The sequence below is a fragment of the Oncorhynchus nerka genome, linkage group LG17 (assembly GCF_034236695.1).
Source record: "Oncorhynchus nerka isolate Pitt River linkage group LG17, Oner_Uvic_2.0, whole genome shotgun sequence".
NCBI lineage: Eukaryota > Metazoa > Chordata > Actinopteri > Salmoniformes > Salmonidae > Oncorhynchus > Oncorhynchus nerka.
The window spans coordinates 29,761,716-29,786,389 of NC_088412.1; the positions used below are offsets into that span (position 1 = coordinate 29,761,716).

The window sequence follows — 24,674 nt, forward strand, 5'->3', positions numbered from 1 at the left end:
ATTTCCAGTCAATGGAACTAGATGACTGTCAACCAATTCACACTTATGGATATACATTCCGGTCAATGGGAAATGCTGAAAAGACAGGCAGGCAGACAGACAAAAATAGTTTCAAGTCAATCCCACGTTTTTCCCCCAATATGCTCTTCAGAATTCATTCAAATAAGGCTCTTATTTCTAAAACTGCAAGACCTTTGTTTCCAATGGAGGTCAAAAATGTTTTTGGGTCAATTGACTTAAAATGTCATATACCAGGTTATGAGTTTCAAAAATTGACCTTTCTACAGAGGATGGAAGAAAGTGTTTTTGTATAACTGCAGGGAGAGAAATGAAGCCCCATGTTGAGGATGAAATAAGGCCTTTCCTGTTACCACAGTAAGCTAAACCTCAACATAGGACATCTGTATAAGGTCACGATGGGTTTTGTGGGAGGACGGTTAAGTAGCTAAATCGCAGTCCATGGGTGCGTACTGGTTATGTGAGGGCTGTAGGTAATGCTTTTCTATTGAAAAAAAGGCCTTGTTCTCTGTGGGACCAAGTTTTCTCTATGAAGAGTTAATTTCACACGGTCAGCTTATGTTCATCGGGAGCATCTGTTGAACGATCCCTTACCTAAATTTAGTTTCTAGCCTCAACCGTTCTGCCTATGTCACTCAAACACACATTAACTCTAGGTCACACTTCACGTGAGGCCTACCTTTCTGCAATGTGGTATGAGGTGGGGCGAATTCATTAATTGTTAATTAGGGTTATTTCAAGGGTTGAGGCCCTAACCCTAACTCTAGTTTCATGTTCACATCCTAGCTCAAACCTAAACCTAGCCTCAACCTCACCCTCTGCGGGATGTGAAGAAACCGGAATTATCTGGTTTTCAGGGTTACGGTTTCTTCAACCTAGCTTTCTTTTCCCCTGAAAACCCCCCAAAGCATTTATGAACTCCATTGGACACAATGGTCTTGCAGTTCTAGGAACTAACATAATTGTTAGAATGAATTCTGAAGAGGATATTTGTAAAAAAAAATTAGATCAATTTGAAACAGTCTATCTTTCTGTCTGCGTCTGTCTGTCATCCTGTTTATCTGTCTGCCTGTTTGCTTGTCCGTCCAGCCGCCCATTGAATGCAATGTATTGGCATAAGCATCATTGGTTAATCTTTTCCCATTGAATGAAAATGTATTGGCATAAACTTAAAATTGGTCGACACATCTTTTAACATCAACTGCAATGTATTGACATAAGCATCAACTTTGTGACACTCATATTTTACTATTGAATGCAATGAATTGACCTAAGCGTAAATTGGTTGACATGCATCATTTCCCATTGAATTCAATGTATGTTAACATCTGCGTCAATTGGTTGACATGCATATTTTCCCATTGACTGCAATGCGTTAACATAAACGTCAATTGGTTGATGCTCATTTTTCCCAACTGGCACTGCATAGCCTGCTGGGAGCATGGCCAGTTGACATAAGCGTAAATCAATTGATGCCTAATCTTTTGCAAAAAGGTGACAGGATGAGGCTGATAATGGGCTGGACAGTCAATGCATGAATGTAAAGATAAATCAAGTCAAATTTTGTACAGAATACAACAGTTGTAATCCTTATTTACAAGCCCTTGACCAACAACGCAGATTTTCTTTTAAAGAAAATATTAGCATTTCAAAATTTAAATAATATAATGTAAGAAAAAAGGTAACACAATAAAATAACAATAATGAGGCTATATACAGGGGGTACCGGTACCGAGTCAATGTGCTGTGGTACAGGTTAGTTGGGGTAATGGAGGTAATATATACATGTAAGTAGAGGTAAAGTGACTATACAGAGATAATAAAAAGCAAGTAGCAGTAGCGTAAAAAAGGGGGTCAATGCAAATAGTCTGGATAGCTGTTTAATTAATTATTTAGCAGTCTAATGGCTTGGGGGTAGAAACTGTTAATTTGGACCTAAACTTGGCGCTCCGGTACGGCTTGCGATGTGGTAGCAGGGAGAACATTCTGTGACTAGGGTGGCTGGAGTCTTCGACAATTTTTAGGGCATTCCTCTGACACCGCCTGGTATAGAGGCCCTGGATGGCAGGAAGCTTGCCACCCATACTGGGCTGTACGCACTACCCTCTTTAGCGTCTTGTAATCGAATGCTGAGCAGTTGCCATACCAATTTTTGATGCAACCAGTTAGGATGCTCTCGATGGCGCAGCTGTAATTTATAAGATATCACCTCACTTTTAGCACAAAAATCCCCTTAGCAAGTTGGTTTCAAAGGTAAATAATGTAATACATTGAAACAGATCAGTGAGTTTTCAATTAATCTCAATAAATATGTTTACTGTAACTGTCACGCCCTGGTCTTAATATTTTGTGTTTTCTTTATTATTTTGGTCAGGCCAGGGTGTGACATGGGTTAATTATGTGGTGTGTTTTGTCTTGTTTTTTTTTGTAGGTATTGGGATTGTGGTATAGTGGGGTTATCTAGAAAAGTCTATGGTTGCCTGAAGTGGTTCTCAATCAGAGGCAGGTGTTTATCGTTGTCTCTGATTGGGAACCATATTTAGGAAGCCATATTCTTTCAGTGTTTGGTGGGTGATTGTTCCTGTCTCTGTGTTTGTTTGCACCAGATAGGCTGTTTATTTGTTTATTGAACATGTATCAAAATTACCGCTGCATTTTGGTCCGCCTCTCCTTCCACGGAAGAAAACCGTAACAGTAACGATAGGCACATATGCGGGTGTACATATGTAGAATCTGAAATTTGACCAATATTGTTAGAGCAAAATATGAATGTTTAGTCCATATTGTTTCTTGATCAGTGGCCAAAAGTAGCCTACATGAAAAGTGCAATACTGTTAGTATAACCGTGTCTTAGTGTGGTTTTTCAGTTCATTTATGTGGGTTATGCTTCTTGTGGCATGCATTGAAACGCTTTGCTTTCTTTTGCAAAATAACTATGAATTTTCAAACTTGTTTAAAAAAAAAAAAAACGTCAACATATAAAACCATACTAAGGTGTGGGATGTTCACTGTATTACAAGGAACAACTAGAAGCTCTATTTCGCTCCAGCAGCTGGCATGCCCGTCCACAATTCACCTGTGGGAACATGGCGGCTCTCAACATCCGACAACAGAAAGAGTTGGCCGCTACTATCTGAGAGATTGTTCGTGAGGAAATTACCTCTGCCCTCGACTTGCAATTATAACCGGTAAATTAATCTCTTGCACTGCTCACTTCCACTCAACTAAAGTGGAGACAGCGGCCTGTGTGACAGAGATGCGACTCCATGACCTGGAAACAGTGCGAACTAAGCTGGAAGGGGAAATCAATCTCCTAAAAAATGTAAAATTATTTGAAAATTATTCCCATAAATTCAATGTGCGGATCACAGGACTTGAAACTGGTGTGGAAGTGGGAAACCCAACTTCCTTCATGAGCAATCTTTTCTGTGGACTGTTTGGGTTGGAGAAGATGGATCCCAATCCATTGATAAACACTGCACACCGCATGGGTCCTCTACGCAAAGGATCTTGTTGAATGATCTTGCGAAGCCACAGTTTTGAAGTCAAACAACTAATTATTCGCCTCACAGCAGAATTTGGGGCTCAGATTTATGCAGAAAAGAGGATCAGCATCTACCCAGAACTGCTGAAACAGAGGGCGACCTACAATGAGGTGAGATCTCAGCTACGCAAGCTAAACCTGAGATGTGGCTTTATCCAACCAGCAAAACTCTTATTGACCTTACAAAATACAACACATGTTTTCACTACCAAGGATGCTCAATACTAGTTCGAGAAGCACATCAAGCACAACTTACAAGGGGACAAGCCGACAGATCTAGGCTAACCCCAATTTTGTCTGGCTCAATATTCAGGTATGCTATGATGCTCTTCATGAGGACACCCCCACAGTTGGGTAAAAGGAACACTTATTATTGCTGAACATTGGACTTTGTTATTATATTGCCTATTGTCCAGGACATTTAGATAATTATGACACCATGCCAAAAAATGTACAATGTAAAATATATAGTGTCATACAGACTGGGGCTGCTTCCTTGCGGGGCTACAGCACATTGCATCCCGATATGGGCTAAATATGTCAATATAAATGGAAGCTATTACCATTATTTTTTTATTGTACTACTGTTTAGGATAGATGGCAAATCCCATATGGGCTACCACACAATTATTTTTTGTTTGTTTTTTCTACCTGTTGAATGCGATTCCCCCTCCATCTAAGCTACTGAATTCATCTTCCATGGAGGACTTGGCCTGCAGGCCATGATTCATTATTGTGAAGATCTAGATCATAGACTGCATTTCTTGCACATATCCTTTCAGAACTGTTTTGTACTGAATTCTTATTTAATAACCTATTAATAAGGTCCTCACCTTAAGGTACCTGAAGTGCAGCGTATCAAAATAATGATATATTTGTAAGTTCGTTTTTTTAGGGGGGGTGGAATCACAGATTGAACCTTTATGGCTCTAAAATGTCCATCTGTTCAGCCATAAGGTTATATCTGACACTTCTGAATTTGTCTGTTTTTCAGAAAACGTTTTCTACTTGAATACATAAATGATAGAATAACACTATTTTGCCAAGAAAAAGTCAGAGCACATCATCAAATTCATTAAGAAATGCACCATGATCATCAGACAAAGTACTGTCATTACTGAACAATGACGTGACAACATCATTTGCTTTAAGATTTCTGACAGTGTTGTTTTTTTCCTTGTGTGCCATTATTGCTGGCTAGACTAGCCTAGACCATACTTAGGTGGAGAAAGTTTGGGGTCACTTATAAATGTCCTTGTTTTTGAAAGAAAGAATGTGTTTTTGTCCATTAAATTAACATCAAATTGATCAAAACTACAGTGTAGACATTGTTAATGTTGTAAATGACGGCTGATTTTTTTAACTGGAATATCTACGTACACAGGTGTACAGAGGCCCATTATCAGCAACCATCACTCCTGTCTTCCAATGGCAAGTTGTGTTAGCTAATTCAAGTTTATCATTTTAAAAGGCTAATTTATCATTAGAAAACCCTTTTGCAATTATCTTAGCATAGTTCAAAACTATTGTTCTGATTAAAGAAGTAATAAAACTGGCAGTCTTTAGAGTAATTGAATATCTGGAGCATCAGCATTTGTGGGTTCGATTACAGGCTCTAAATGGCCTGAAACAAAGAAATGTCTTCTGAAACTTGTCACTCTCTTCTTGTTCTGAGAAATGAAGGCTATTCCATGTCAGAAATTGCCAAGAAACTGAAGATCTCATACAACGCTGTGTACTACTCCCTTCACAGAACAACGCAAACTTTCTCTAAACAGAATAGAAAGAGGAGTGGGAGGCCCTGGTGCACAACTGAGCAAGAGGGAAAGTACATTAGGGTGTCTAGTCTGAGAAACAGATGCCTCACAAGTCCTCAACTGGCAGCTTCATTAAATAGTACCCGCAAAACACCAGTCTCAACGTCAATAGTGAAGAGGCGACTCCGAGTTGCTGGCCTTCATACATCATTCATTATTATGATGTTTTAATTAAACAATGGCAATGCTAGCCATTCTCTCTTGGAATTTGAAAGACATTAATAGTCCTATTAAGCATTCCAGTGGTCTTGATATTCTAGCAAAAAAAGATATTGATATAGCAATTCTCAAAGAAACACACCTGCTCCAAAAGGAGATACAGAGCCTTCAGAAAGTATTCATATCTCTTGATATATTCCACATTTTGTTGTGTCACAGCTTGAATTAGAATTGGGTTAAATATATTTTTCTCTCACCCATCTACACACACTACGCCATAAAGACAAAGTGAACACTTTTAGAAATGTTTGCAAATGTCTTGAAAATTAAAAACAGAATTTACATACGTATTCACACCCCTGTCATGACTCTCCTGTGAGGATCCAAGAATCAGGTTACAGTGGATCAGCGTTCAATACGGCCCCCTCAGTCCGCACATGTGGGGAGGGATTGATGTGGGGTTTTTATGACGCCTAACGTCAGTCGTAAATTGTAATGCAGAAGACCGACTCCTTTCTGGTTTGTAGTTTGGTTGATAGAATGAATTTGTGTTCCAGAAGAGTTTGCCGCCCAAAACTTCAACATCAGACAATGGACTCTGTGACAATATATTTCAACATCGGAATGTTGGGAATGATGAGAAATGGAATATGGAACATGTATGTCTATTTTGTGATGTCATTAAAAGTTGTATGAAGACGTTATAATGAAAACATTGTAACTTGAAGAGTTTCACTCTGTGTATATCAAGTTTATATCCTTTACGTTGTGTAGAAAAGATCAAGGATAAAGATAATGTTTTTGTGACATAAGATTGTGATTGTAGTTCTCTAATAAGATCATAGTAAATTATGATGCCTTGTCTCGTAACTAGCTGTCACGACTTCCGCCCCTCTCCTTGTTCGGGCGGCGTTTGGCGGTTGACATCACCGGCTTTCTAGCCACCGCCGATCCACTTTCATGTTCCATTTGTTCTGTCTTTGTCTTATCACACCTGGCTTCACTTAATCAATTACTTGTTTATTATTTAACCCCCTGTTCTACATGTTGTATTTGTGAGTGATTGTTTGTTGTATTGTGGCCCGTATTTGTGTGGCCGTGTATATTATGTGTAATGCTTGAATTTTTGAGTAAAGTATTTTATTACTCATATCTGCTGTCCTGCACATGACTCATCTCACCAGCTACACACAGACACCTTTACAGAATCACTCACCCTTACATTAGAGTCAGCAGGAGCAGACGCCCTCCCAGTTGCAGTGGAGGAGCGCATTCAGCAGCACGTGACCATGTTGCAACGTCTGGGGACAGCCATGGATCGCGTGCTGCAAACTATGGATCGTTGGGAGAGAGGAGGAGGTTATCCAGCGCCTCCACCGGCTCCACTACAACAGGTCCCACTGTCCACCCCTCTTCCATCTGGTCCCAGCGGGATTCAGCTCGCGCTCCTGAGGGAGTATGATGGGACGGCTGCTGGATGCCAGGGGTTTCTACTACAGCTGGAGCTCTACCTGGCGACCATCCACCCGGCTCGTTCGGGGTGTGAGAGTGTGTCCGCCCTAGTCTCCTGCCTCTCAGGCAAAGCCCTGGAGTGGGCCAACGCCATATGAAGTGAGGGAGACGCGGCGTTGGACCATTACGCAGAGTTGACCTGCCGCTTTCGGGCAGTGTTCGACCACCCGCCTGATGGTCGAGCGGCGGGTGAACGTCTGTTCCACCTGAGGCAGGGGATGAGGAGCGCGCAGGATTTCGCCTTGGACTTCCGGACCCTGGCATCCAGTGCAGGATGAAACGACAGGGCCCTGATCGATAATTACAGGTACAGTCTGCGCGAGGACATCCGTCGGGAGTTGGCCTGTCGAGACACCACCCTCACATTGGACCAGCTGGTGGACATGTCCATCCGGCTGGACAACTTGCGGATGTCCGGATCAGGACTTGTCAGTCCATCCCCCAGCACCTCCGCTCCGACACCCATGGAGCTGGGAGATGCTGCACTTCGGGTGACCGGAAGAGGGGCCATTCCCTGCACCATCTGTGGCCACAGAGGGCACACTGCTGGTCAGGAGTCGAGGCAGCAGGCAGGGCACTATCACCCCAGGTGAGTCGGCACCAGGCTCACCCAGAGCCCCCTGTTGCTCACACATATGTGTTTATTTCACTTCCTGAGTTTTCCCCGCATTCCCAGCATAAGGCGCAAGTAGATTCAGGCGCAGCTGGGAATTTTATTGACCGTTCATTTGCTCTTAGCTTCTTTGGGAACGGAGGGCAGTATTGAGTAGCTGGGATGAATAAGGTGCCCAGAGTAAACTGCCTTCTACTCAGGCCCAGATGCTAGAATATGCATATAATTAGTAGATTTGGATAGAAAACACTCTAACGCACAAACAAAAAGTAGGTATTTGGACATAAAGATGAACTTTACCGAACAAAACACACATTTATTGTCTAACAGGGAGTCCTGGGAGTGCCATCCGGTGAAGATCATCAGAGGTTAGTGATTCATTTTTACGCTATTTCTGTCTTTTGTAACACCTCTCCTTCTTTGGAAAATGGCTGTATGGTTTTCTGTGACTAGGCGCTGACCTAACATAATCTCAAAGTGTGTTTTCGCCATAAAGCCTTTTTGAAATCAGACACTGTGACTGGATTAATAATATGTTTTTCTTTAAAATGGTGTATAATAGTTGTATGTTTGAGGAATTTTATTTATGAGATTTCTGTTGTTTGAATTTGGTGCCCTGCAATTTCACTGGCTGTTGGCGAGGTGGAACGCTACCGTCCCACATATTCCAGAGAGGTTAGTTTAGTGATTCCCCTTGCTCCTTCGGATATGGCATCGCTCGACTTTCCCTGTGCACGCCCTAGTTAGTCGACCATTAGAGTCAGGGCTGATTAGGGAGGCCACCACTCCACTTGACATGGTTACGCAGGAGGGTCATAAGGAGATAATCAGTCTCTTCCTTATTGATTCTCCTGTGTTTCCTGTGGTATTCTATTTCGTGGCAACAGAGGGCTCTCAAGGGGTGGTCATGAGAGTGCTCAGGGAGGTGTGCGGGGGATTTCCATCAGTGCAACTACGGTGGAAAGTCCAGACCAGGTCTCCACCGTGTGCATCCCTCAGAATATGCCGATTTGGCTCTCACCATTTGTAAGAAGAGGGCGACTAAATTACCACCTCATCAACGGGGGGATTGTGCGATAAATCTCCTGGTAGACACAGTACTTCCCAGGAGCCACGTGTATCCTTTGTTACAGGAAGAGACGGTGGCTATGGAAACATACTGTATGTCTCCGAATCCCTGTGGCAAGGATACATTCGGCCCTTCACTTCACCTGCCTCCTCAAGTTTATTTTTTGTAAAGAAGAAGGATGGGGGTCTGCGCCCGTGTATTGACTATCGAGGGATCAATCAGATCACTGTGAGGTATAGCTACCCGCTGCCTCTCATAGTCAGTGTCATCGAGTCAATGCACGGTTCGCGCTTCTTCACAAAATTGGATCTCAGGAGCGCTTACAACCTGGTGCGTATCCGGGAAGGGGACGAGTGGAAGACGGCATTTAGTACCACCTCAGGGAACTGAGTACTTTGTCATGCCGTGCGGGTTAATGATTACTCCATCAGGTTTCCAGGCCTTTGTTGACGAGATTTTCAGGGACCTGCATGGGCAGGGTGTAGTGGTGTATATCAACGACATTCTGATATACTCCGCTACACACGACTGGCATGTGTCCCTGGCGCTCAGGGTGCTTGGTCGACTGATGGAGCATGACCTGTACGTCAAGGCTCAGAACTGTCTGTTCTTCCAACAGTCCGTGTCCTTCCTAGGGTACCGCATTTCCACATCAGGGGTGGAGATGGAGAGTGACCGCATTTCAGCCGTGCGTAATTGGCCGACTCCCATCACGGTTAAGGCAATGCAGCGGTTTCTAGGGTTCGCCAACTACTACATGAGGTTTATCCGGAGTTTTGGTCAGGTAGCAGCTCCAATTACCTCACTGCTGAAGGGGGGACCAGTGCGGCTGCAGTGGTCGACTGAGACGGACAAGGCTTTTGGTCACCAGAAGCCTCTGTTCACAGTCGCGGCGGAGAGTTAAATAATAATAAATTCAAATTGATCAGCAACATTAACTCAGGAGCACAATATATGAAACACTTTGACCTATTAAACAAAAATGAATAAAACTATTTGTGCTGATTTTTAAAAATCAAATGAGGAAGTCAGGATTAATGGCTACAATGAGCACGTTTTGCAGAGCACAGCTTTTCGAAGCGGGGTTTGAAGCATGATACTGCAACTCTCAGCTCCTGCTCAATGTTTAGCTGGGACCTGTACTTGGTCTTCAATGCAGCAACAGCAGAGAAGCCAGTCTCACAAAGACAAGATGTTGCAAAAGGAAGAAGAATGCCCATGGCCCTCTACCCTAAGAGTGGCTACTGCCTCTCTACACTCAGCCAGAATTCACTCAGTGTCTGTGATGTGAACCTCAGTCTCAATGTGGAGTCAGACGTCATATCAATGAACTGGTCCTCCTCTGCAGAGCTGAAACCAGTTGGAGTTGGTGCATTGAAAGGATCTCTCACCCAGTCATATCAATGAACTGGTCCTCCTCTGCAGAGCTGAAACCAGTTGGAGCTGGTGCATTGAAAGGATCTCTCACCCAGTCATATTGGGAACTGTTTTCAGGGAAGTACTTTTTAAAGAATCCCATCAGTGATGAAATATGCACCTTAATATATGGAATCACTGAGGTGGCATCATAGTGAGTAGTGTCAACAAGTTCATGCAGGTTCTCGAATGAATCAGTGAGCAAGTGCTTCTCTGTGTATAACACAGTGTGTCCACTCAGCATTAGGTGAGGCTTTCTTGATGAGTGCCCGAAGTCCTTATCTCATCCCTGCCATGGTCTGTGCACCATCACTGCAAACATCAATGCAGTTCTCCCACTTTAGCCCAGTGCAAGGCTCTCAGGCACCTGCCCATTCCACAACCGCCGTGGTCGCACCTGTCGGGGGACTTCCTGACGGATCTTCCTCCCTCACAGGGAAACACCACGATCCTGGTCGTTGTGGATCGGTTTCTAAGTCCTGCCATCTCCTCCTTTTGCCCGGTCTCCCTACGGCCCTACAGACTGTGGGGAGGCCCTGTTCACGCACGTCTTCCAGCACTACGGGGTGCCTGAGGATATAGTCTCTGATCGGGGTCCCCAGTTCACATCCAGGGTCTAGAGAGCCTGGGGGTCTCGGTCAGCCTCACCTCAGGTTTTCACCCCGAGAGTAACGGGCAGGTGGAGAGAGTAAATCAGGATGTGGGTAGGTTTCTGCAGTCATATTGCCAGGACTGCCCGGCGGAGTGGGCGATGTTCATCCCCTGGGAAGAGATGACCCAAAACTCACTCCGCCACTCCTCCACTAACCTCTCTCCTTTCCAGTGTGTACTGGGGTGTGTACTTGGGTATCAGCCGGTTCTGGCACCGTGGCATCAGACCTAGGACGCCACCCATAAAAAAACGAGTGCCGACCGCCACCGCAGCGAGGCCCCGGTGTTCGCACTGGGGGACCGGGTCTGTCTCTCGACCCGGAACCTGCCCCTCTGCCTGCCCTGCTGGAAGCTGGGTCCGCGGTTTGTGGGGCCATTTAAAGTCCTGAGTAGACTGAACGAGGTATGCTACAGGTTACAGCTTCCCTCAGATTATCGCATTAATCCCTCGTTCCTTGTGTCTCTCCTCAGGCCGGTGGTGGCTGGTCCACTCCAAGAAGCTGAGGTGAGGGAGGTTCCTCCGCCGCCTCTGGACATCGAGGTGCCGGTGGAGGACTCCCCGAGGTCAGTGTCGGAGCGCTGCTGGAGCCGCGCATCAAGGGGTGTACTGTCATGACTTCCGCCGAAGTCGGTCCCTCTCCTTGTTCGGGCGGCGCCACAGCCGATACACTTTTCATTTTCCATTTGTTCTGTCTTTGTCTTATCACACCTGGCTTCACATAATCAATTACTTGTTTATTATTTAACCCCCTGTTCTACATGTTAGTCTGCTAGGGACCTGTTGTCATCGTATAAAATGTCTAATTAATAACCTATACTGTGTGTATCCTATGTTTTCATTTAGTTTGTTAGTAAATAAATAATCAAATCAATATGTGTGGTACAGATAAGGAAAGTATCACTTAGTGACTGTTATGTTATCTATATATTCTTCAGTTAATTCGGGAGACGGTAACTCGTAAACAACTTTTCCCGTGGTGCCCCAAATTCTTAATTAGTTAATTGTTACAGAATTAATTTATTCTAATAAGGATTAAACATAGTAGGTAATTATTCGATGAATAAAAGTCATCACATTAATGATAGTCACGTCACGACACCCCTGAGTCAATACTTTGTCGAATCACCTTTGGCAGTGCTATCACAGCATTTCTGGGTAACATAGGTATGTTACTGTGATTCTATTCAATTAAAATAATCCAAAAATATCTAAAATAGCTTATTAGTAAAGAGACATTTCTCAGGCAAGAATTTAACTAGGAATGTCTTAGAGTGATCTGAATGGCTTGTGGGAAAACTAAAAACTAGTGGTGATGTCACCAGGCAGGCCAAAATTCAAACCTACCAAAACAGGCTGAAATTTCAGGCGGTCTTTTCAAATGTAGTGCCTTCAAAAAGTATTCATACCCATTGACTTATTCTACATTTGAATTCAACATTTATTAATTAGATTTTTCTACACACAATACTCCATAATGACAAAGTGAAAACATGTTTTTAGAAATCTAATGTACGCAAGTATTCACACCACTGAGTCAATACTTTGTAGAAGCGCCTTTGGCTGTAATTACAGCTGTGAGTCTTTCTGGGTAAGTCTCTAAGAGCTTTCCACAACTGGATTGTGCAACATTGCCCCATTATTATTTTCAAAATTCTCAAGCTCTGTCAAATTGGTTGTTAATCTTGGCTAGACAACCATTTTCAGGTCTTGTCATAGATATTCAAGTGCATTTAAGTCAAACATTTAACTTGGCCACTCAGACACATTCACTTTCTTCTTGGTAAGCAACTCCAGTGTAGATTTGGCCTTGTGTTTAGGTTATTGTGCTGCTGAAAGGTCAAATAATCTCCCAGTGTCTGGTGCAAAGTAGACTGAATGAGGTTTTCCTCTAGGATTTTGCCTGTGCTTAGCTTCATTCCGTTTATTTTTTATCCTGAAAAACTTCCCAGTCTTAACATGATGCAGCCACCACTATGCTTGAAAATATGGAGAGTGGTACTAAGTCATATTTTGTGTTGGATTTTGCCCAAACATAACTTTTTGTCCTGATTACAAGGCATTACTTGCTTTGCTACATTTGTTTGCAGTATTACTTTAGTACCTGGTTGCAAACAGGATACATTTTTTGGAATATTTGTATTCTGTACAGGTTTTCTTCTTTTCCCCCTGTCAATTAGGTTAGTATTCTGAAATAATTATAATGTTGTTGATCCATCCTCAGTTTTTGCCTTTCACAGCTATTTAACTCTAACTGTTTTAAAGTCACCATTGTCCTCATGGTTAAATCCCTGAGCGTTTTCCTTCCTCTCCGTCAACTGAGTTAAGAAGGACACCTGTATCTTTGTAGTGATTGGGTGCATTGATACACCATCCAAAATGTAATTAATAACTTCACAATGCTCAAAGGGATACATTTTTTACCCATCTACCAATAATGCCCTTCTTTGCGAGGCAGTGGAAAACGTCCCTTGTATTTTTGGTTGAATCTGTGTGTGAAATTCACTGCTCGACTGAGGGACCTTACAGATAATTGTATGTGTGGGGTACAGAGATGAGTTATTCATTAAAAAATCATGTTAGAACATTATTATTGCACACAGTGAGTCCATGCAACTTCTTATGTGACTTAAGCAAATAATTAATTCTGAACTTACAGTATTTAGGCTTGCCATAACAAAGGGTCTGAACACGTATTGACACAAGACATTTCAGCTTCAAATTTGTAAACATTTTGAAATGCATATTACATAAATGGGGTAGTGTGTGTAGGCCACTGACCCAAAACATCTCAATTGAATCTATTTTAAATTCAGGCCGTAACACAACAAAATGTGTAAAAGGTCAAGTGGTCTGAATACTTTCTGAAGGCACTGTACTTACAATAGAGACACATTCGTACAAACTGGCTGCTTTTTCATCAGCCCCAAACAAAACCAAAGGTGCAATCATAATGACACATAAATATTTTTTACATTTTTGCCTAAAATGACATTGCATTGAATACTACAGTAAAGTCCAAAAACACTACAGTGAATACTATAGTATATAAATATAGTAATAGTACAGTATTTAGACCATAGTGTACTATATTCTTTATTCATGTGGGCAGGTTTACTTCTCCCCACTCAAAACGAACCAATGTTGCGCACACACAAGGTTGAGGCTCTGTCTGACTCTTTGTTTAACAAAAACAAAAACTTGTATGTGTGAATAAAAATATTGCTTGCGGGTATGTTTTAAACAGAACGGGGTTGTTGTAATGGAGCTCTTTATTTAAATGTGACATTGTTTGAGAGACAGAAGAGGTTTGAAATACCACTGCAAAGTTTGCAAGATTTTGTGTAGGAGAACTAGCAAGACATATTTGATCCCTCTAGGGTAAGACGAGTGTATGTAGGTGGGGGGGAATCTGAAAGTCTACAAAGGTTGTGAAAGACAACTAAAAAGTAAAAGTGCTGTAGAACAATAACACAAATGGAATAAAACAGGCATATGATGAAAAGCTAACCAGCAGGAGAAACTTCTTCACCCAGAGATTTGTAGCTAATAATATATATGCTTTAGTGGCCAATTATGACAGACTAATATCAGCATGTAAATCTGCTCTGTAATTTTCAGGGGGCATTTAGACAGGTAGATGTCCTGGCTCGACACGTTCTAGTGAAGGGAAAAGATTAAAGGCTTGCTCTGCATCAGGGACTTTGATTAAATCATCCTAAAGGAACCAATGCAGGACCGTCATTAAAAGGCCATTTCCAGCAGCTAGGTGATGTGCGTCTGGGCCAGCCAGGATGGCGATGGCAGACATTCTTTTAAGGAGGTAGTTTGTCAGGACAGACAAAAAAGCTGCTTCAGCACCTGGACATTCATTTTTCCTCCACACACACTTTCTGAGTTGGTTCTCTCGGCAGGAAACAAAGAGGGAACTAATCGCATAAGCAAGTTGTCTTGGAGATTATATTTTGTAGTGTGCCAGTGTTCATGCTATCTCTGTGAGTCTTACAAGATGACTTCCTCTTGTTATTAAAGATGGCTGAAATAAAGCAACTACTTCCGTATCGACATGATTGCATAATGTTCAGTCATTATGGATTTAGTATGGTCATTGCACTCTCTCACAAAAGTTGTATTTACCTGGATTGGTCTTTCCTCTCAAGTATCCACTATCTTGCATGCCGAGTGGGTTCCAATAGTTAGTTGTATCTTCCTCATCTCTGTAAAACAATGACAGACACAATGACAGATCAGTGGTGCCCAGGACGTCGATCGGTCGATCGCAAACTTCTTTCTAGTAGACCGCATAAACGTTTTCAAAATGTATGCAATAAAAATATATATTTTGTCAATTCACAGCGTTATCATCGAGCATCAAAATAATGAGGTCCACAGTTCTAAAGCACCGTATGCTTTGCTTACAGGTTAACTTCTTTCTTGAATATTACTGCACGGACAAAATATTTTAAAAACTGCTTTGACTGACATAAAATTGGACCAACCCGCTGCAATATAGTTGCTACATGTGTTTTCCAAACTGCCGCTACCATAGCAACCATCTGCATTTAGTATGTTTACATTTCCACGCTTGCGAGACCTGTAACAGAACTGTAACAGAATGTTCTTTGTTGATCCAGTGGTAGTTGTTTTTTTCTATGAAGTTCCGGTTACGTTTTTAATATGAGTGCTGGACCAAGCAGCAAGAAACCGAAAATCTACCACTTTCACAATGAGTGGGAGGAAGATTTATTGTTTCACCACAGCAAATTCAAAATGTGTGTGTCTGATCTGCCATTCAAATGTAGCTCTTGCTAAGAAGGGAAATGTCGAGAGGCATTTCAAGACTGTTCACAAGAAATATGAAAGTTACCTTCCAGCTAAAAGTTCACTATGTAAGAGAAAAGTAAAAGAATTGAAGTCTCAACTAGCTGCCCAACAAACAATCTTTACAAGGCCCAGCTCAAAATCAAAAGGCAGCCACGATTGTATCATTCCCAGGTGAGTCGCACACTAGCAAAGCACGAGAAACTGTTCCAGGATGGAGAAATGGTAAAATAGGCATTTTTAGAGGCAGCAGAATCATTGTATGATATTTCAAAAATAAATCAGAAATCATTATGGATGTTCAGCAATCCAGAAATACTGTTACACAACACTGTGAAATGATAGATGAGAATTTGAGGGAGCAACTTAAAAATACAAAAATGAGTGTGTTTTATTTTCACTTCTATTTGACGAGTTGACAGAACACATCTCAGTTATGTATTTTCATCAGAATGGTGTTTGAAGATATGATTGCCAAAGAGGAAATGCTCACAATCATATTGTTGCAAGGAAAAACTCAAATGGAGGACATTTTTGTGTCATTCCACCAAATTTGGAAACGGGTGGAAAAAGTAGATCCTTTGTAACTAAAGTCTGGGCACACCTGCCTTAGATCACTCATCCCCATCCCTCTGAGAATAACAACAAACAACATAATGGCTTCCAAAAATATATTAAACAGAAAATAATTCACCATATCAATCCAAAGGCTGTGAAAATATATTAATCAATATTGTATTAAAATTGACAAGAATAACAATACATTGAATTAATGGGAAAAATACAGGGGACAGGCAAAGCCCTTGTTTCATCTTCAATAATCCCACTGCCCCTCTCACTGAGAGGTAGGGAAATTAATGTATCTTACTGGCCAGTTTACACACACACACACACACACACACACACACACACACACACACACACACACACACACACACACACACACACACACACACACACACACACTGCACTGGAAGCAGGTAAGTGGATCATACAAAATGTATGAGATTTTGTTGACTGTTGTAATCAATGGCAGCAGGGAGAGTGTTTAGTGACACTGTAAGATCCCAAACATGAGTGCAACACCACCAGGAGGGCTTAGCGAAAGGAATATGCTTGCTCTTCTAACAAGTGTGAAAAAGTCCATATTAACAAAGGAAATGGAAGGACTAACAGTACGGATAGATAACAATAAAAACTGTACCACAGAGGCTAAGAGTGTGAGAGGGAAAACTAAATAAAATCCAGTGTAAAATAGAGTGAACTGGATGGAAAATGGGGAAAAATGCACCAAATTATATTTTTTCATCAACATAGAAATGCTACCAAAAATAATTTACTGTAACTTGATACAATTGGAATCACCCATGAATCACCAAACTATATTTTGAAAGAGGAAAGAGGAAGTAAAGTACTTTAAACTTCTAAGGGGCAGTATTCGGAAGTTTGGGTGACTGAGGTGCACAAATTAAACTGCCTGTTACTCAGGCCCAGAAGATAGGTTTTAAGCATATTATTGGTAGCATTGGATAGAAACACTCTAAAGTTTCCAAAACTGTTCAAATAATATATGTGAGTATAACAGAACTGATATTGCAGGCAAAAACCCAAGGAGAATCCATCCAGATTTTTTTTGTTGAGCTCGCCACTTATTGAAATGGCTGTCTATGGGAATATCAATGGAATACCTCTCAGATTGCAGTTCCTAGGGCTCCCAGTAGATGTCAACAGTCTTTAGAAAGAGTTTCAGGTGTGTGTTTTTTTTAAATGAGCGTGGCTCCCATTTTGGCTGTTGTATTGTGGCGCGTGTGGATGAGAGTGCGCACCTTGTTATTTATCTCTGATAATGAACATACTATTCTCTGTCTTAAATTGTATCATGTATTTATATATTAGGATACCTGAGGATTGATTAGAAATGTTGTTTGACTTGTTTAGATGAAGTTTATTGGTAACTTTTGAGATTCATTTGTATGCATTTGAACGAGGGAAACGGGTGGATTACTGAATCAAGCACGCCAACTAAACTGACTTTTTGGGGATATAAAGAAGGACTTTATCGAACAAAAGGACCATTTGTTATGTAGCTGGGACCCTTGGGATTGCAAACAGAGGAAGATCTTCAAAGGTAAGTGATTTATTTTTTTGTTATTTATGAATTTCGTGAAGCCTCTGCTTGTTTGGAAAATGTTTGGAATGCTTTTGTACGCGGGGCGCTGTGCTCAGATAATTGCATGGTATGCTTTCGCCATAAAGCCTTTTTGAAATCTGAGAAAGCGGCTGGATTAAAAAGAAGTTAAGCTTTTAAATGGTGTAAGACACTTGTATTTTCATGAATCCAGGGCTGGATGGTATACCAGTGGATGTATACCAAACTTTTTTTGATAAACTCAGAGAACCGTTATTAGCATGTTTTAACCACTCCTATATAAAATGGTAGATTATCGGACACTCAACAAGGTCTGATTGAATTATTACTGAAACAAGATTCAAGTGGTAAATTTAAAGATCTTGTCCATTTAACAAATTGGAGGCCTCTTACACTTCACATAGAATTAAAAAGGTATTGTTTTTCAACCTAATCAGACTGTTTTTTTTTACATGGACGATATATTGGAGATAATATAAGACAAGTACAGGAAACAATAGAAAACTATGAAATATCTGTGAAACCAGGCCTGGCATTTATAGTAAAACAAGATTGCCCACTATCGGCAAATCTATGTATTATTGCCATCGAAATGTTAGCTGTTAAAACCAAATGTGCCATTTAATTTTTTATTTTTACCTATATTTAACCAAATTCTTATTTTCAATGACGGCATAGGAACAGCGGGTTAACTGCCTGTTCAGGGGCAGAACGACAGATTTGTACCTTGTCAGCTCGGGGGTTTGAACCTTGCAACCTTCCGGTTACTAGTCCAACGCTCTAACCACTAGGCTACCCTGCCGCCTGTACGCTGATGATTCATGTTTCCTTTTAAATACACAATTAGAATCCCTCCACAGCCTAATATGGGATCTAGATACTTTTTCTAACCTCTTTGGATTAAAACGTAATTTTGATAAGTATTGGATCATACATTTTTTTAAACTTTTACATTACCATGTAGTTTACCAATACAATTGTCTGACGGGGATGTGGACATACTCGGCATACAAATCCCGAAAGAAAGAAATGATCTCACTCTAATAAATTGTAATAGAAAGTTAGCAAAAATAGACAAGATCTTACCATGGAAAGGAATATATCCGTCTATTTGTGTAGAAATCACCCGGATTAAGTCTTTAGTCAAATCACAGTTTACCTATTTGCTTATGCGACTTGTTTTTTAAATTATATGAGCAAAAACGATTCAATTTTATTTGGAATGGCAAGCCAGAATGTTTTTAAAGGGCCTATTTATTTAATGAATATGAATTCGGGGTGCAGAAATGATGAAATATTAAAGCATTAGACCTCTCACTAAAGACGTCAGTCATATAAAGGTTATACTTAAATCTGAAGTGGTTCTCTAGTAAATTAGTAAGAATGTCTCACCCCATGTTCAAGAATGGGTTTTTCCCCTTTGTTGAGATTACAACCACTCACTTTCGGTTATTTGAAAACAAAATAATCTCCAAAATATCGTTATAATTAACAAGCCATAGAAAATTGGTTGCAATTTCAGTTTAATCCACCAGAAAAGATAGAACAAATAATACAAATATTGTGGTTAAACTCAAACATACTAATTGTTAAAAAAACAAACATTTTTTTAAATAAAATGTTTAGAAAAGGTATCATCTTTTCATAAATCATAATAGGACTGGTGGAGTTAATGAAAAGATTAAGATGGGCAAAAGAACACGGGCACTGGACAGAGGAACTCCGCCGAGAAGACCAGCGTCCCCAAGTGGCCTCTTCACTGTTGACGTTGAGACTGGTGTTTTGTTGTGCTAACATAATTGCGAAAGGGTTTTCTAATGATCAATTAGCCTTTTAAAATTATAAACTAGGATTATCTAACACAACGTGCCATTGGAACACATGAGTGATGGTTGCTGATAATGGGCCTCTGTACTCCAAAGTAGATATTCCCAAATTGTTTTTTTTTATTGTTTAAAAAGAATCTGCCTGTAATAAACACGGCAAAAAGTGCAGGCAGGGAAAAGGCAAGTAACGTCGTCCAGGAGATCAGGCAATAGGTTGATAACAGGAAATCCAATAGGCTAAGGTACAGGAAGGGAATAGGCAAAAGGTTTCGTTAGTGAGGTAAGCAAAAAACTATCATACACGGGAGTGGAACGGCCTGTAGAATGGTCGTTAAGACAATAACATCTTACAGACGGTAGGCAATTAAGGTCACAGTTATGAAAACTTTAGGACACTAAAGAGGCATTTCTACTGACTGAAAAACACCAAAAGAAAGATGCCCAGGGTCACTCCTCATCTGCGTTGAACGTGCCTTAGGCATGCTGCAAGGAGGCATGAGGACTGCAGATGTGGCCAGCACAATAAATTGCAATGTCCGCACTGTGAGACGCCTAATACAGAGCTACAGGGAGACAGGACAGACAGCTGATCATCCTCGCAGTGACAGACCACGTGTAACAACACCTGCACAGGATCGGTACATCCGAACATCATACCTGCGGGACAGGTACAGGATGGTAACAACAACTGCTGAGTTACACCAGGAACGCACAATCCCTCCATCAGTGCTCAGACTGTCAACAATAGGCTGAGAGAGGCTGGACTGAGGGCTTGTAGGCTCTTCACTGACTAGTCACAGTTTTGTCTCACCAGGGGTGATTGTCGGATTCGCGTTTATCGTCGAAGGAATGGGCGTTACTCTGAGGCCTGTACTCTGGAGCGGGATTGATTTGGAGGTGGAGGGTCCGTCATGGTCTGGGGCGGTGCGTCACAGCAGCATCGGACTGAGCTTGTTGTCTTTGCAGGAAATCTCAACGCTGTGCCTTACAGGGAAGACATCCTCCTCCCTCATGTGGTTCCCTTCCTGCAGGCTCATCCTGACATGACCCTCCAGCATGACAATGCCACCAGCCATACTGTTTGTTCTGTGTGTGATTTCATGCAAGACAGGTATGTCAGTGTTCTGCTATGGCCAGCGAAGAACCCGGGTCTTCATCCCATTGAGCATGTCTGGGACCTGTTGGATCAGAGGGTGAGGGCTTGGGCCATTCCCCCCCAGAAATGTCTGGGAACTTGCAGGTGCCTTAGAGGAAGAGTGGGGTAACATCTCATAACAAGAACAGGCAAATCTGGTGCAGTCCATGAGGAGGAGATGCACTGCAGTACTTAATGCAGCTGGTGGCCACACCAGACACTGACTGTTACTTTTGATTTTGATTTTGTCCCCCCCTTTGTTCAGGGACACATTATTTAATTTCTGTTAGTCACATGTTTGTGGAACTTGTTCAGTTTATATCACAGTTGTTGAATCTTGTTATGTTCACACAAATATTTACATATGTAAAGTTTGCTGAATTTCTTATTTATTTAACCTTTATTTAACCAGGTAGGTCAGTTGAAAACAAGTTCTCATTTACAACTGCGACCTGACCAAGATTAATCAAACCAGTGCGACAAAAACAACAACACAGAGTTACACATGGGATAATCAAACATACAATCAATAACACAATAGAAAAATCTATATACAGTTTGTGCAAATGTAGTAAGATTAGGGAGGTAAGGCCATAAATAGGCCATAGTGGCGAAATAATTACAATTTAGCATTAACACTGGAGTGATAGATGAGCAGAAGATGAATGTGCAAGTAGAGATACTGGGGTGCAAAGGAGCAACAAAAAAAAATAACACTATGGGGATGAGGTAGTTGGGTAGGCTATTACAGATGGGATGTGTTCAGGTGAAATGATCAGTAATCTGCTCTTACAGCTGATGCTTAAAGTTTGTGAGGGAGATATAAGTTTCAGTGATTTTTGCAATTCGTTCCAGTCACTGGCAGCAGAGGAGGAGTTGGTTTTGGCTTTGGGAATGACAAGTGAAATTTACCTGCTGGAGCGCGTGCTACTTGTGGGTGCTGCTATGGTGACCAGTGAGCTTAGATAAAATAAATGTAGTTGACAGCGAGAAGACATTGCTCTTTGTCTAAATATTTTCACATCATTAAATGTTATGTGTAATAAGCGTTGTAAAGCATTATGGCCAACCAGATCTTCATTGAGGGACCTGTTTTGAGTCCAACCTTTTCTTTTTGAACTCAGCCATAGGCTCAGAGAGACATATATCAAATTATCATATTTAATGATGGATAATGAATCTTATTCTATAGTACCCATAAGTCACTCTTCCTGAGCAAATTAGGAGATGTCAGTTTTAAGGGCCCAAATAGACTCAAATCACCATTTGTTAATATTCACATGTTAATGTGAATATAAACAAATGTAACCTTGAACTGTCTTGATGTGCACAATTTCCATTGAGAAAACAACTCATTATCTAGCATTGTGAGAGTTAACTCTTCAGAGATAATGCACAGGGAGCCCTTTCAATTTAATTCAGATAACTGTTCAATAATTATCTTTTGTTAGAAAGAAATAAAGTTGATCTGGAAAACACAATTAACAGGAACATTGTGTAGTTGAAAAGGCCAGTTTGCTGCATTGTTATTAGAGTATGACTGTGGCTATCACCTCAGCTGAACACTGGCCTTGGAAAATTGAATACTGCAAAATAAATGTGTTCGTAAAGCGGGATTAGGCTCACAGTTACCCTGTTTTAATGAGGCTGAGTCAACGGGGCATTTCGTCCATCTAAATCCCCATTGGTTTGCAGAAAACCTGACTTACAACTTAAAATCCAGGGAGTCGGCAAGCCTCAATCAGTGGCGCGGGCTTTGATACAAGTAGAGAGAGAAAGAGAAGTAGTTAAAAATAAATTGGTGGATGCTTATATTTGTCCTATTTGACACATGTAGAAGTGTGTATTTAAAATGTGTTTTTTTGCATATCACCCTCAGAGAGTGGGGTCACAGCCCGGGTCTGCCATTATCAACAGCTACCCTGTAGCAATTAGGGTTGAGTGCCTTGCTCAAGGGCACAGAAAAACATTTTTTCTTACCTTGGGGATTTGAACTAGCAATTTGGGTTACTGGACCAAAGGTTACAGTACCTAGGCTACCTACAGCCCTAGTCAAAATTGTCTGTGGTAGGCTTGCTCATACATCAACAGAACACACTACCGTGCACATTGAAACCTGGAGTGAATAACTGTAATTAATAACCAACAAACTGATCTTTTTAGTGTAGGGGGATTTATGTGTGTGAAGTTCATACAGTCCTAACCCAGTTTTCCTGCTTTTCTAAAGCTGCACTATGCAGAAATCGCGCTGCCATTTCCTGGTAGCTAAAGTTCTATTAGTTTGTCTAATTTCAGTTTATGTGTCAAAACAAGCATGAATAGTGTAGAGAATCATTGCACCAAAACTGAAAGTAAAAGAAGCAAAAACTAAACTTAAGGATGGGAAGCATAAAAATAGAGCACATAAAAGAGAACAACTGCTTCTTAGACTTGCTTTCAATAAGAATGACAGATCTATAACTCACATTTCTATGTGAATTTGGTCGGGTCGCCCAAAAAGTTACATATTGCAGCTTTATTTGCAGTGGGGAGCTACAGGGAGCAGCGGCCCAACCTTACATCTCTGCTGGTCCAGGCCATCTCTGCCTCTCTGGCCAAAAGGCTGCTCAACATCCAGTCTGTGGAACTAGGGAGCCTCTGTACACCTCTGGCCATGCCTGCTGCCTCAGGTACAACTCTCTCCAATTTCAGCCCACTCTAAAAAGCATGTACTGCATTTGCCTCCTCAAGGCCGGCTCCAGGCATAAGCAACATAAGCGGTCTCTTAGGTCTCCCGGGTGCTATGGGGCCCCAACCCCCAGAAATTAACTCACCATTGAGAGTTAGAATAGTAAAATACATCATGTGTAAGTTCGAAATTTGGTTGTGCATCAGCAGTTCTTCTCTTGTTTTGTCAGTCACTGACAGTGGCCCAACATGTCAGCTAACAGTGTCTAGATTGTTAAATTAGTCTAACCAGTTATCTAAACTTGTAGTAATCAAGGTCAAATACTGACTGGGGATGCAGGGCACGTGCCCAGGGGCCCAGACCTCAAGGTAACCCCATTGATTTTGTTAGTCAATCTCACTCAGATATTATTAACATGGTATAAGTCATGGCAAAATGTGTAGAATTGCAGGAAATTAACTTCAAAATGTGAATTTTTCTCTCTGCCATCAAGAGAGGGGACACTCCTACTCTAACCAATTTACCCCTGGCCAAATAGTGCTGTGCGGGTACAGTATGCCCTACATGTTGAAGTATATCCTCAGAGAACCAGTCAGGAGGATAAATGTGTCAAATGCAGCCGGTGTCTCCTCCCAGGCCTTTACATTAATCATCTAAATAAGATATAATGAGCCATTGAGCTCAGGATGGAAATGCAGCCAAGCTACTAGAAAACACTGGCTGGCATATTTGCGAATAAGGCTATCTAAATTCTACAAGCATATTCATTGCGCTAGGTGCATGTGCAATGCCGCTCTGGATAAGAGCGTCTGCTAAATGACTTAAATGTAATGTAAATGTACCCTCGACAACTGCTACTCTAACTTCCGCGATGCATACAAAGCCCTCCCCACCTTCGCTTCGGCAAATCCGACCACGATGCCATCTTGCACCTGCCGTCTTATAGGCAGAAACTCGAACAGGATTTAAAAGTGACGAGAACCATTCAAAGCTGGTCCGACCAATCGGAAGACACGCTTCAAGATTGTTTTGAGCATGCGGACTGGAATATGTTCCGGTCAGCCTGAGAGAACAACATGTACCTATACGCTAACTCGGTGAGTGCATTTATAAAGAAGTGCATTGGAGTTGTTGTAAACACTCACTATTCAAATCTACCCTAACCAGAAACCGTGGATGGATGGTGGCATTCGCGCAAAACTGAAAGCGCGATCCACTGCATTTAACCATGGAAAGAGGTCTGGTAATATCACTGAATATAATAATACAAGCGAAATT

General features: G+C 41.4%; 1 pseudogene; it reads left to right on the top strand.

Moving 5' to 3' along the window:
- The window catches only part of LOC135561343 (inactive N-acetylated-alpha-linked acidic dipeptidase-like protein 2), a 425,784-nt pseudogene that overhangs the window by 226,777 nt on the left and 174,333 nt on the right, over positions 1-24,674 (top strand).